The sequence below is a fragment of the Nannobrachium achirus genome, assembly GCF_963921795.1.
Source record: "Nannobrachium achirus genome assembly, chromosome: 22".
NCBI lineage: Eukaryota > Metazoa > Chordata > Actinopteri > Myctophiformes > Myctophidae > Nannobrachium > Nannobrachium achirus.
In genome coordinates this window covers 26,464,879-26,480,341 of record NC_137829.1, presented here as the reverse complement: position 1 = coordinate 26,480,341, position 15,463 = coordinate 26,464,879, and positions in this window count along the sequence as shown.

The following is a 15,463-nucleotide window of genomic DNA, read 5'->3' as shown; positions in this document are numbered from 1 at the left end:
AAAATCAGTTGCCCAGAGGCAGCACAGCAGTATAAGGTTATTTACAAAGTTACAGAGAAGATAAAAGAAAAAACAAGAACAGAGTACAGTAAAGAGCAAGGTACATCAAGATAGGAAACAAATAATATATAAATATATATATACATAAAATGTCCTTAAGCACAACTATCAAAAAAGTACAGTGTCCAAATCAAAAGTGACCATAGCAGTCAATGCTAGTTAGTGCAAACAGTATCTCTCTGCCATATAAAACATCATGGATCAGGAATTCATTAAATATTTCAGTTACTGGCTTCAAAATCTGAGAACACTGCCTAGATCTGTTTACTTTTTAGAGTTTTTCATTAAAAAATGTAAGTAAGTTGTTTAATCAGTTGATCTGAAGCTTTGTTGTTTTTCCTTTTGTTTACCATATATATATTTTTGCCAGACCCATGAAATGGGTAGGCCTACATAAGCAAATGTCTGTCGGTCCGGGTTTTCTATATAAAGGGTATATATGATGATGACATGCCTACAAAAGGCATGATGTCATAAATGATGATGACAGACAGGGGGTCTGGCACAACCAGGTTGACCTGGTCTAGTTTCATACTATTCGCCTAAATTGTACAGAATAATCAGTTTGATTCTAGCACAGTGTTTTGAATTAGGCTAATTGATGGCCATTTTGCTTACAGTATGTACAGTAGGCCTACTATGTCAGTCTCTTGCTTTTAGGTAGGTACTTTATTCATCTTCGAGGGGAAATTACAGCAGCTCTCATAGAGACATCAACACATTATAATTTAAAAGTAGGCATCTAAACAAAAATGACAGACCAAACACTACTAAGAGTCCAATGGCTTGAATTTGACATCCCCCACAATCAGCCTGATCAAGCCAACCACACGAGGAGTTGTACAGATCTCCTAAATATGGGTGTAAGAGTCTGGACCTTTTCTACCCTGACACGGTGTCATGTAGGGGATGAGAGGGATTGTCCATGATGGCCAGGAGTTTACCGTAGTCTTCATCCTTTTAAAAGTGACAGTAACCCTTTAGGTGACAGTACCAGGAAGCTCTTGCCCTACTGGCCAAAGCTGGAACTGCAGGCGGGGTGAAAAATACATGCACGGGTAAAAGAGAACGCCGCTGGGGTCTACAATAGGGTTCAATGGACGTCGAGTGACGTTCATGACGGTCATGACATAAGAAAAATTGGATCATCCAGATGATCCAATTCATCCAGATGATCCAATTCCCCCACAATGCACCTGGATTCAGCTACTTCCGCATGCTTCAAAACGCCACTGAGCACTTGCATTGAGATGAATAGCTGGGGGCGGGGCTATCCGTTCTCTATTATATATATCCACGAGTTTCCAACGCCCCATAGTGCATGGCGCAGAGGTCTGTACCGAGCTTCCGGCGCCGATTTACAAGCTCACAACGGGTTGCATCTGCGACGCGACGTGAGCTTGTATGTCTGCTGTTAAACCCGGAAGTTTGGTCCCGAAAGTCTCCAGTAAACTCCCGCGGAAACTTGTGGATATATATATACTCTATGATTAAGTATGCCTGGTTGTCAGTTGGGTGGTGACCATAGAGTTATAAGAAGAATAGAGGACGGACAGCCCCACCCCCAGCCATTCACTTCAATGCAAGTGCTCAGTGGCGTTTTGAAGCATGCGGAAGTAACTGAATCCAGGTGCATTCTGGGGGAAATTGGCACATAATTACGTGCCAAAATGTTTGACTTCGAGACGCAATGACGTCACAAACGACGTCGACGTCCATTGAACCCTATTGTAGACCCCAGCGGCGCTCTCGTGCATGTATGTTTCACCCCACAGATATAAAGAGCTAGATGCCTCGTTCGCCTCTGCAGTTAATTGGAGCGATGTGCAAAAGTTCTAGTCCGGACTTCCTGAAAAAACTAAGGGAACGCTGTCAGTCAAAGTGTCTACTGGCCAATCACAGCGTGTCTTTTCCGTGACTTATCCAAGGACCACAATTCAATTCAACAGAGCCAGTTCCGATGTTGCGCTGCTCAGCTGTTCTTACAGGCAGCATACGTAAAGACCAGCCCCTACCTGCCTCTGATTGGCTTACCGACTTCCGTATGTTTGACGCACGCGGAAGCAATGAACACGGAAGCGACGAAGATTCCCTTAGTTGCTCAATGCATATGCCCCCTAGCCGAAGGAGGCGTCTACCTTTCTATGTCTATGTTTCACCCCACCTGAAGTTCTAGCTTTGGCCAGTAGGGTGGCCGCTTCAATGTTTACAAGCCATTCTGGGGGCTTGGTGGTGACCCAGCTGAAGTTAGCCATACCCACAGTGTTGGGTGAATGGTAAAAGTGGAGGGGATGATTATATGATGTCATTTAATCACTGTTTTTGGATCTGCACTTTTGACCCACGAGGTGTCAGCCTCCAGGAAGAAATCCAAAATAATTGCTCATAACCACACGAGGGGGTCTAATGAAGTACTGTCAACCTCATAGACACATGAAAACAGAACATGTACAAAATTATGGCACCACCTCTTTAAAGATATTTGTTCGGCCTTTTCTGCCTTCATAGAGCATCGCAGTGAGGTGTCGGAAGTAAACTGCCCATTCATTTACCCCATAGGGGATTTCATTATCAGCCATACAATCGTAACAATTCAATGAACACTTACCAGTAGGCTTGTGGTTGTAAAATGGTTCTATATGCTTCTGCAGAACCCCTGTGTATGTATGCAATCACATAGTTCTAGTAAAAACATGTTTTAATAAATATTGCACGGAGAAGAACTGCATTACCCATACTGCTAAAAACGTACATCCGGTGAAATCGACGTCTGCGATTGGTGGAGCTGCTTCTTTCGTGTATCTATAGCTGCTGCCCCCTGTCTGCCCGGCCGATAATTGCACTTCAGCAGAACACCGTGAGCGAGTATCTTTCTTTTACAAATATGATGCACTATTTTAAAGATGACGATAAGAGCGGCCTCAAGGATGAAAATCACTACATGTCAGGCCATATGCTGGCCTGGATAACTAAACTGACCGAGATTTATGGGATATATTTCAGGAAATAAGTGTAATTCACAATGCTTTCTGGGAGTGTAGTTTCTGCAGTTTTGACAAAAATGATGTACCCTGACCTTTTTTCAGCTTTCTAATTAATCGTTGCATGCAAAAAGTAGTGTTTATTGTAATGATTCCTCACAAGCCGGGGTAGCTTTGTCAGAGGCTTAAAAGACGTTTAAATAAATACTTTATGAAATGTCTATGGATGAAATAAATGGGGAAAACGCTTCCGACACCGGAGTGAGGGAGGGGCGAGGCTTAAACTGTGATGCTATATTGATAGTATACAGTAGATAGACAGGAAATGGAAAGAGAGAGACGGGGAGTGACACGCAGAAAAGGTTGTCTAGGATTGGGACTCGAACCTGGCTGTGATACACTGTCAGGCTACATTTGCAGCTTAGGTGGCTAACGGGCCTGAAAACTATTATTTGACACATAGGGAGCCAGATAATGATTTAAGAACTGGAGGGATATACTCCACTTTCTTGGTTGCGACCGTAGGTCGCATTTACTACCAAAACCTCCACGGGCTGTCTGTGCGTCAGTGAGTCCGTCACACTTTTGCCCTGCTCATATATCCACAACCGTTGCCCCCATCCATGCCAAATTTTGCACACACACTCCTTACCTGCCAAACTACAACCTCCAAGGACCCCCGGAGCCCCAGGGACCCCCAGGTCCCTGGGGGACCCCCAGATGTTAAAAATGACCAAATGTGCTCACACGTCACACGTCACACTTTTTCCCTGCTTATATCTCCGCACCCGTTGACCCGATCCATGCCAGATTTTACACACACACTCCTTGCCTGCCAAACTACAACCTCCAAGGACCCCCAGGTCCCTGGGGGACCCCCAGATGTAAAAAATGACCAAATGTGAAAAAATGACCAAATGACCACCCCAACGGGGCTGCTCACGGGGAATTCCCGGGGACCACCGACTCCTGGTGCTCCAGAACGGATGCAAAAGTGGTGGCGCCCCCAGTGGAGGACCCCCTGCCACTGCAGCGCACATAAAATGCCGTAACTCGGGCTAGGAGCGTCCGGGAGAGCCGGGGCCGGTACCTATTCGTCCGCCAAGCCAACGCGGAGACCCCACCCCTCATTTCTCACATGGCCCTATTGTAGCGCCACCTTCAGGCCGATTTTTAAAACACATTTTTGGACACTGCTCCTACAGTTTTTGCCCTAAAATCACGAATATCACTACACAGCATGTCTACACTCATGTCATCAACATGGATCAGGAACATTTTGGAAAAACAATTTTTTGCCCTATTTGTGGAGATAAGCCACCTACGGTCGCTTATCTCCCGATTAGGGAGTCTTACTGGTATTAGTAATGAGTTGAGCAGCAGCGTTCTGAATCATCTGCAGTATTTTTTAGTGAGACCCAGAGACCTGTAAAGACACCACAGTAGTCAAGTCTACTGAGTACTTGAGATGATTGTTGTGCCTGAACTCTGAGGTGTAGAGGCTAAAAAGGAAGGGAACCAGAACTGTCCCTAGGGGGGCACCAATGTTACCCAATGCCCAATTTATTATTGAGAAATACCCAATTGGGTTAAGGTTGTCCTATTAATAAAATAATAATAATAATAATAATAATACTTTTCAAGTTGCTTTTCTCTGGTATACCTGTTGCTCAAGTCTTTTGTTCAACTTTTAGACAGTCTAAACACACAATAATGCTACATGAATTGACAATTTGACATTAAGGGGATTTCAATTTAAAACACTTCTGGGGTCATTTTCACATCTACTCTGACTTTTGTGTGCACCTCAGACAATTTTTAGATGCTTGATTCATTATTTAGATTTAGATTTGATATGCATTTGATCGGACATGCCCCCTTCTATGCCCATTCAACATCAAACTTCTTCAACTAAGTGTATTCGAGCTGAGTGAAGTTGCCACCGGTGCCAGCTGGAAGAGGAAAACGTTCCCTTGAGGTCCCCTCCGGGTGTTGTGGACACACATGTGCTGTGCTGATAAGATATCATCTTCATCTGGGAAGGGTTTACTTCAATGCTTTATGTATTTGATGTCAACACTGACAGAAGGTTATAGCTCACAGCTTCTGTGACTGTTCCAGAAGCGAGGTGCAACCACTCACTGTGTCTTGGGAAAGGTCATGTATCTATGGACGATTACAGCACTAACTAAGTTGGACATCAACACAATGTTCTGGTCTATAACTTTAGACTAGAGGCACTCCGACACCTGCTTCAGAATGTAACTCTGCCACCATCATCAGGACAAAGATGTATCATGTATGTTGTATAGGGACTGTGGGGGCCAGGCGGCTATGACATCGACATCAGCTTTTGACACAGACACAAACTGCTGTCTGAGCACATTTTCTACAAAGCTTCTTAAAGAAGGAGGCCATGGCCATTCCGGCTTTGCCTACCATGGAGAGAATATATGGCGGCTGCAGCCTGCAACTCTAACCAGACCTTCGATGATCTGTGGAAATTCAATCCAGAGATCTTTTCCTGGAAGAAAGTTGAGCCTGAGGGGAAAGGCCTGTCTCAGATGTAGACCTAATGGATGTGCTGTTGCATGGTGGTGAGGCGCAATTGGAAATCACACCAAGGAAAAAAGGTTCGGAACAATGTGGCCTAATGCATACCAGCCAGGGTCCTTGAAATTGAATTTTGTGGTTCAGAATGAATCACTGTTCTAGATATAAAATCAGTGACCCCTGAAAGAAAACAATGACAACAGCACAAGATAACAGAGGAAAGAAGGGAAACACAAGGATCAGTCCTTCAAAAATGGGAGAGAAAGCAGAGCTCAATCAAGACTAATAAGTAGCATCATACAGAAGAATAGAGGCTTTTGCAAGCATACGCAATGCTGCCACCACCTGGCGGAGTCAGGCTAACACTGACCCAGGTGTTAATGATACATCTGATTGACAGCCAACAAAGAGAAGCACCTATTACATCAAATGGCATAAATTCATGTCGATAGAAAGTGCAACAGAACATAGGCTATGTATTAGACGTTAATTAAGCCAATATTAGCCTTAAATTAAGACTCGTAGACGTATTTTTATCTATTTAGATTTTTTCAATCTATGAATATTTGCTTATCTATGGATAAAATACATCTACGAGAGTCTTAATCGAAGGCTAAGCCAAAGTATGGTGAATGAAATATATATAGTCCATAGTTTCCTAATGCTATCGACCAGACTCACCAGAGCTAGATAAAAGATTGTGTGGCAGAGCAGTCAAAGGGCGGACGTGCACTTTGATTTGAAGATGTTGACCATGGATGTCGAGTCGAGCTACCTCCAGTGACAAAATTAGGGACATCGTTTGTTCATCAGGCTGGCTGGAGAGTGGACAAGATTGGGGATAAGGTTGGTTAGTTATTTTAATAACAAAATACGTTGTTGTTGCTGACTTGTCTAGTTCAGTCAGACGCCATATTTGAGTCTAGTTTAGCTCAGCTGAAACTGAATTTCACTTTGATAAATACTCAGCTAATAGAGTCATGGAATTTCACTTTGATAAATACTCAAGCAGCTAAAAAGAAAATAGTGGGAGAGATGATTTAAACCTAGGAGGACTAATCATTATGCAGATGTGACTCATCTGCAATGATTATAGGAGCTTAAAACTGAGTGTGCATGATTTACCCCATTAATATTTTGTTTATTAAAGTTGCTCAGTCCACTGCCGTACAACTGAGTTAATGTGGCATTACTGTTTTATCTTCTTACAATAAATGCGAGAAGTCTCTATGAGCGTGCATGTGTGTGTACGTATGTAATCCGCGTATCTCGAGAACCGTTCGTCCCACCGGCTTCAGATTCGGCACGCACATTCCCCGCCGTGGCGCGGAGTGCAGTGCCCGGCCTCGACCCGACACGATGCACAGTTTTCCGGGAACTGGTGCGAAACGTTCTGAATCTCCGTATGCGGAGCTGATTGTTGACATCAGGCTGTTCTGGAGGAACCGGCGCAAGCGCTGACTCATTGTGACATCACTTCTGCAAGTTCTGCTGACTCATTCTGACATCACTCCTGTGCAAATATTATGCTGAGCTGATCTGACATCAGGGTCTTCCGGAACCGGCATAAAAGGCTCTGACATCACGTACGCCACGTGAGTCAACACAGACGAGTCAACACAGACTTTGGCACGCGCGTTTTCCGCCGCTGCAGGTATAGTGCAGTGCCCGGCCTTGACCTGACCCGATTCGCGGTTTTCCGGAACCGGCGTGAAAGGTTCGGAATCTGAGTATGCCGAGCTGATGTCTGACATCAGGATTTTCCAGAACCGGCACTGTGTTCACAGAGATCTCCATATATGGGCATAAAATGGACGCAGACAGACAGATACAGATATATCCATATATGGGCATGAATGGACACAGGCAAACAGATGGTCAAAACGGGTCCTATGACAACAGGTATCATGGGGTTTGCATGAGATTTCCATATATGGGCACAAGCGTTCCCCGCCGCAGCAGGGAGTGCAGTGCCCAGCTTCGACCCGACCCGATATGCGGTTTTCCGGAACCGGCGCGAAAGGTTCAGAATCTCCGTATGCGGAGCTGATGTCTGACATCAGAGTTTTCCGGGACCGGCACTGTGACTCCAGAGATCTCCATATATGGGCATAAATGGACGCAGGCAAACAGATGATTAATTAAAGTATTTTGACAGGTACATGGGTTAGAGCTTAGTTTTCAGGGCTTTTGGGACTCCGTAGTCAAAGAGGGGCTGGATTATTGCACCAGCTATGGTCTTCAGTGTGTTGAAATTGACCATCGGGGCGATCCTCTGTAGGAAACGCCTGTCCATACTTCGACGACATCTGAAAAGCATTAGACCAAATGAGAGTTCGGAAATTTGCACGTCAGAAAATACAACTCACCAATCATTTCGGAGAAAGTATAGACATGCCTTGAGGTGCCCACAATGTTCAGATGCCCACTCAACCTGTTTCCATCAGAAGGTCACCGGTTCACCTCCCAGGTGTTCCATGTGTCCCTGAGTAAGACACTTCAGACTGTCGCAGCTCCTTGCAACATGCAACTACTTGAAACCATGATCCCCAATGGCAGTTGCAAGGAGTTGCATTGGTGTGGACTGGCCTTAAAACTGTTTTGTTGCAAGGAGTTGCGACTAGTTTCATTGTTGGGGTCTGACCTTTAGGTCCTTATTTTGCGCTGAGCCTTATCCCATGTGCCTAATCTTATTGGGCATTTTTATTATTTTGAAAAAGAAAGATTTTTTTTGGAAAATAGCCAATCTACATTGACACGTTGTGACCTTGTAGATCGGCTATTTTCACCATTTAAAAAATGTTTTTCAAAATAAAATAAAAATGGCTAACAAGATTAAGGATAAGGGATAAGGCGCTGTACAAGATAGAGCCCTTAAAGACCACCCATTTTCAATGTTGAACTATGTCATTAATATACCTTAGAGTTCCCCCCCTTCTGTGTTGCCTAGAACTGGAGGATTGATTTGGGGGTTTGTATTGTAAATCACACTGGTGTGATGTCATCTCTGTTTGATTTATAATACACACCCCAAAATAAATCCTCCAGTTCTAGGCAACTCAGAAGGCGGGGAACTTTTTTTTATTCCCACACAACTACTCTAAGATATATTAATGACATAGTTCAATATTGAAAATGGGTGGTCTTCCCCTTTAACCCCTAACCCTAACTGCTCGTCCTATTAAAGCAGCACTAAACATGACCATTTGAGCAGTACAGCCATCAGCTGGGTGTAGCTGAAATGGAATTTCCCCTGCGGATTAATAAATGTCCACAAAACAAACTACAAAATCATTTCATCGCCCTTTAATCGTGTTTCACTTAGGCTTCCCTGGGATTTTTTCAATGCAAAATGCAAACATGGCCGCCAGGTGAATATTGTGTATACTCTATACAGTTACAGTATACAGTTTAGGCATTTAGCAGACACTTTTAATCCAAAGCGACTTACACATCACTATAATAAGAAAGATAATATGTCAGTACATTAACAACAATATAACAATATAGCAAATGCATAGGAATATAAATCTAGAAAAAAAAAACAATAACATAGGTAGACCACGCACCTAATCAGTAAAAAACGTATAAAACCTAAAAAATGCTATCTAGCTTCATGTATGGTCATTGAGGGAAGGGAGTGTTACAGTAGTGCTATGGGTTTAGGTGGAGTCTGAAGAGGTGAGTCTTCAGTCCACGGCGGAAGCTATAGGGAGTGAGTCTGTAGTTCTAAGTGCGACAGGGAGTTTAGTCCACAGTTTGGGGGCCAGAAGGGCAAATTGTCTAGGACGAGTGGATTTTTTTCCTGGGGTTATTAGCGAGGGTTCTGTCAGCATCCCTGTGTGTTGGCTGATCTGAGTGAACGGGTGGGGTTGTAGGGGTTGATGGAGGAGCCATACCTTTGGCTGCTTTGAAGATCAGCATCAGTGTTTTGTGTTCAGTGTGGGCCGCAACCGGAAGCCAGTGGAGGGAGCTATACTAGGGCGAGGGTGGCATTCTATAGCCTACATTCTATAGCCAAATTAGAAATAGTCAGTTTAGAGGCTAATAAACGGAGAAATCGGACAACCTCCTTAATCCTTTCTGCCAAAAAAAACTACTTGGATGAGAAAGTTGAGGAAAACATCCACAAACCACGAGACCTATGGAAGCTATTTAAAACCCAGCTAGGCTGTGGTGCTAAACTCAGATCCATAGCCAGCAACATATCCATCCAAACTCCCATAACCCTCCTCACTGATAGTCTTGATGTAGCCAAAAATCTCAACATCTACTTCACCTCCATGGCCAAAAATCTGGTCAATAAACTGCCCGCTCCATCTGGGCTGTTTGGTGTTAGGCACATCTTGAAATTCTACAGGAACCTTGGGGTATGCAAAGACAAAACTTTAAACTTGCCACGGTGACAACTGATGAAGTGTTTAAAAAACTGCGCACCCTACCTCAATTCAAGGCCGCTGGCCATGATAAAATCGCCCCCAAATTTCTCATAGACTCAGCTGCCACCATTGCCCCAATCATTACCCATATTATTAATCTATCTATCAAGCAGGGTTATGTCCCCCAGGACTTCAAATTAGCCAAGGTAACCCCCCTGCACAAAAAAGGCAGTAAACTTGACCCTGGCAACTACAGGCCAATCTCAATCCTTAGTTCCATCTCTAAGGTAATGGAAAAAATTGTCTATGAACAGGTGGCTAAATATCTTGAAGAGAATAAACTGATCTACGAGTTCCAGTCTGGCTTCAGAGAGTCCCATTCCACAGATACATGCCTCATCTATTTGAATGATTACATCAAACGTGAAATTCACGATGGCAAATATTGCGGCATGGTCATGCTGGACCTCCAGAAGGCATTTGACACCGTCGATCATTCTATTCTGATTGAAAAACTCAAAGCTATTGGTCTTGATAGCACAGCAGTGAGATGGATGCACTCTTACTTGGTGGGGAGGGAACAGATGGTGGAAGTCAACGGAACCCTGTCCCCCCCCCTCCCAGTAAACTGTGGAGTACCTCAAGGGAGTATACTAGGACCACTGTTGTTCTTAATATACGTAAACGACATGTCATCTGCTTGTGACTGCAATCTGTTTCTGTTCGCGGATGACTCGGCTCTCCTAGTCTCAGGCAGAGACATATTGCAGGTTGAAAAGGCCCTTAACTGTGAACTTAACAAGATCTGCACCTGGCTCAATGACAACAGACTCTCAATTCACCTAGGCAAAACTGAATGTATCCTCTTTGGATCTAGTCAGAAACTTAGCCTAGTTGAGAACTTCACAATTAAAGTAGGTGACACTGTGATAGAAAGAAAAAACCACATCTGCTACCTGGGTTGCATCCTGGAGGCTAACCTATCCAGTGAAAAAATGACCACCAAGGTAATCAATAAAGTCAATCAACGAATTCGCTTCTTGCAAAGAGTTGCCCCGCTGATCAATATTAAATCCCGAAAGACACTAGGAGGTGCTCTTATTGGGCCCCTCATTGATTACGGAGTCCTTGTCTGGTATCGCGACGCCCCAGCTGCCTTAAAGCTAAAGCTCCAAACAGCCCAAAACAAACTAATTAGGGTTGTGCTTGGTCTCCCTCCTCTGACCCACCTTACCGAGCATCACCACGAAAGCGTGGGGTGGCTCAAAGTAGCTGACAGAGTACAGCATCTTGCAATGGGCCTGGTGTACAAGATACACTACACCTCCAAGATTCCCATGTACCTGACAAACTACTTCTTAAAGGTCAAGGATGTTCACGATCATAACACCAGAGGCAGCTCCACTAATCATCATCAGCGTAGATTTAACACTAAACAAGGCGCTAACTCGTTCTCCTGCTATACCATCAACATGTGGAACGCCCTTCCACAAGCCCTAAAGGAGAGCAAATCCCTAGCCTCCCTCAAAATTGGTATGAAAAGTCACCTTCAGACAGCAGCTACCCGTGACTTGTAAATAGACTAAGCCCCCATGCCCCCCCCCCCCTTTTCTTTGTATTCTGCCTTTTGTATTTGATGTTATGCTTTTGAAACTGATATTATCCTAGATAAAGTACTATGTTCTATCCGTCTGTCTTTCAATGTTATATGAGATACTTAAAGTGTGGTTCCTGTGGAAATAAGCCTCGGCTTTCTAGGATCTCCTTTTAGTTGACCTTGTACCAGTGATTTGTACTGTCATGAAACTGTACTTTTTTTTCTATTGCAAACTTCTAATAAATTCTTCAATCAATCAATCAAACAGAGTTGATCAAGTGTGGCAGTTATGAGTGGGAGCCGGGACACATCAGTAAAGGGTAGGGTTTTTAACGAGGGTTTTTAATTAATATCTCTGCTATTGGGCAGAAACTCCAATGTATTAAAAATGTTCTTCCTGAAAAAAATCTTATTTTTAAAACAAAGCAATACTGCATTAAAGCTGTGACTTTATATAATGTCAGCTTCTTGCATGTGTCATTAATTATCACCACTTTACCTAGCCCCACCCTCTGCTGTTAGCAACAGTGGAGGTGGCTAGTACACTTTACCCAAATCCAGCTCAAGAGGTTTTGTCCGTCATTGATAAGAACTGCTGACAATGGATCTCAAGCTCACAATGCGTCACAATTTGTGAATTAATTCCTTCAGACTATATTCTTCTGTTTGTCTGCCCAGCCTCTGACCATTATGACTTTTCTTCAGTCACCCTCAGTCTACCCAGAATATAAACCATCTCCCTCTGCTGGTGATGTCATGCTCCCACCTTCCAAAGAATGTTGGAGTAGTAGACCAGATCCTCACTGACTTGATTTTACTCTCCTCTTTGGCCAGAAGCTAGCGACGTCTCTGTCTCACATTGTGTCACATTTCACCATAACGGTAAACATGCTATAAACATGTCTCTAATCTCTATCTATAATCATTGGGGAAAGTGTCATTTTATTTGATAATCTTTATTCATTCATTCATTCATTCAGTCAATTCTCGAAATTTCACTGAGTACTAATTAAACTTATTTGAAGTGTCTTCGAGCCACTTAATTGTGACTTTAGTCAACTGTTACGATTTTAGAATATTAGTAGGCATTCTAGAGATATGTAAACATGAATCCTAGCGTCTCTATTCTGGGCATGTAATAATAGGCGATAAAAGTGAACATTTGGCAAAAACAACAGATCTTCAAGCTCTCATGGTGAGCTGGTACTGTAGCTATTTTGACTGTGATATACAATGAACTCAGGTCTGTAACTCTGTTATGGTCATTCAGGGCTATCTCTTTGTGTTTCTAGTAATATTATTGTCTGCTCATTTTGTATGTCTGTGGCAAAAGAATTATATATATATATATCCACGAGTTTCCAACGCCCCATAGTGCATTGCGCAGACGCTGTACCGAGCTTCCGGCGCCGCAGCCGAGTGTGATTTACAAGCTCACAACAGGCTGCATCTGCGACGCGACGTGAGGTTGTATGTCTGCTGTTAAACCGGAAGTGTGGTGCAAACAGGTCCAAATAATCTCCAGTAAACTCCCGCGGAAACAGGTGGATATATATATATAATATAATATATATATATGCAATCATAGGTCGCAGTAGAGAAGGGATCTCCATATATGGGCATAAAAGGCTGACACATCACTCTGACATCATAGGTGACATCACAGTGATGTCAGATACTCAGAGCAGGGATCTCCACATATGGCCATAAAAAGGATGTCCATATATGGGCATAAAAGGGATTGTATGTATGATGTTAGACAACACAATCCATATATGGGCAAGACAGATGGCGCGGGCCGCGGGCGAGGTCGCTTTTTGCCCTTAGGCGTCTTACTGGTTGTATTCTCTCCTCTGTGAATTTGTAGGTCTTCATTGTTGACGATAGATGGTTTTGACAACCATGTGCTGACATGTAGGAGTGCATCACTGCACACTCTGCAGTGGATCCAGGTGCTTCTCATTCCACCCAGGTAGCTATTGCCCCCTCAGGATTTCCATCAGGTTGAGAACATCTCAAAAAACAAGAGGAGATGTCTGTTAGTGTCCCTGCACACGCAGGCTCTCATTCAAATTGAAATTTGACAGGCAAAAGTTTGCTTTGAAATTCTCTCAAACTTGTTTTAGAACCTGTTTATGTGTGTAATCCTCAAAAGACGTTTCTCCATAAGATTAAGAGATCGGTTGGAATCAGATTCACTTCATTGTCAAGTATGAGATTCAGAGTTTTTCCTCTGCTATCTGCCAGTAGGACATATATAACAATAAATGTGAGACTTCTGGCAAGTGCATTACAATGTTTGTTAATAGATGTACTATTAGACAAGTAGTGAATACCCGAGAACCAGTCTCCTTAAAAGAGGACTAATAATAATTATTATTTATTCCATCTGAAGTTTGCCATTTGATGCATTTCATTATTTATACATTGCATACTTACGATGTTAACTGAGTATATTTGATTTGAAATGACAAATGATATACAGTCAGTATTTAGTTGCAAAATATGCTTTCACATTCTTGCATGTCAACTTCGTGTGAGCCCAAGGGTAGGAGATTTAAGATTAGCATTTTGTACACATATTTATGATAATTTACTCTTTATTTAAGTAATAACATCATCATTTATTTGGCACTCATTGTGTTTTTGCAGATGACCATTGTCCAGCAGGCGGCTGTCAGCTCACCGGTACCAACCCTCAATGTCCACCAGGAGGCACCTCATTCATACTTGTGAATTCATACTTGTGAGTCTGCTTTCTTCCCATGTGCCATGCCAATGTTATTCAAAACAGTGATACAATGAATCATGATACAATATCACGTCAGGTGTATTTATCATTAAAAGGTGATTATTTGAGAACATCCAAGAGGACACAGAAATCTTATGATTTCACCATAATAGGCTACTAAAATGATTCCAGATGTGGTGGAGATGGTGCACTTATCAATGAGGTTTTGAGAAAACAAAGCCTTTTACAAACTCAGATATTCTGTATGTTGATTTGTTTCAGTAATGTTTGCTGCAGCAAAACACACACTGGCAATCCCGAGTAGTATCTAGAGACCAGCGTGATTAGCTGATCGTCAGCCAGTGAAGAATTGTAAATGTTAATATGTAGGTCACACATTGCTTGTGAATAACAACCCCCTTTGCCCCAATTCCCCCTTTTTTCAAAGCAGGAGTTCACTCCTCCGCTTGCTCTGTGTGTTTATGAGAAATCAAGAGACACTGGTTGTTTTTCTTTCTTCTTTTCTTTTCCACCAAATTTCTACCCTTTTTTGTTTTTTGTTTTGATTAATTAAGACCCCAAGGTAATGGTTTTGAATTATTCAACCAGTAATGATTTTATACTCATTTGACGGTGCTTCTGTGGATAAATGCAGAGAGCATAATATGCCTACTGTATGACACGTTTTATTATGGCGTTGTTTGCCATGAGAACTTTGGAACAAGTAAGGAACCTAGTTCAAGGTTCAACGCATGCATGTACAATACAGCTGGTAGCAACATTGCAGGCAGTAACGGTCTTCTACTTTGAACTTCCCTTGTGTATACTGGATAACAGTACAACATTAATTCAGAATAAAACTTGGAATAACATTGGCAAAATAGCAGCTGTAAAGTAGTAATCCCAGAGTCTCTCTCTCTCTCTCTCTCTCTCTCTCTCTCTCTCTCTCTCTCTCTCTCTCTCTCTCTCTCTCTCTCTCTCTCTCTCTCTCTCTCTCTTTGTGGATGCAGTAGTGGTGGTGGAAAGTAAATGGTTTGCTGGATGAATGCGTATAATGTGCATTAACAATGATTTAACCAAATAAATGCTATGCTATACTTGATTGACAGGGTTCCCTCAAGGGTCTGACTTGGTCCCCTCCTTTATTCGCTTTTTCCTTTGA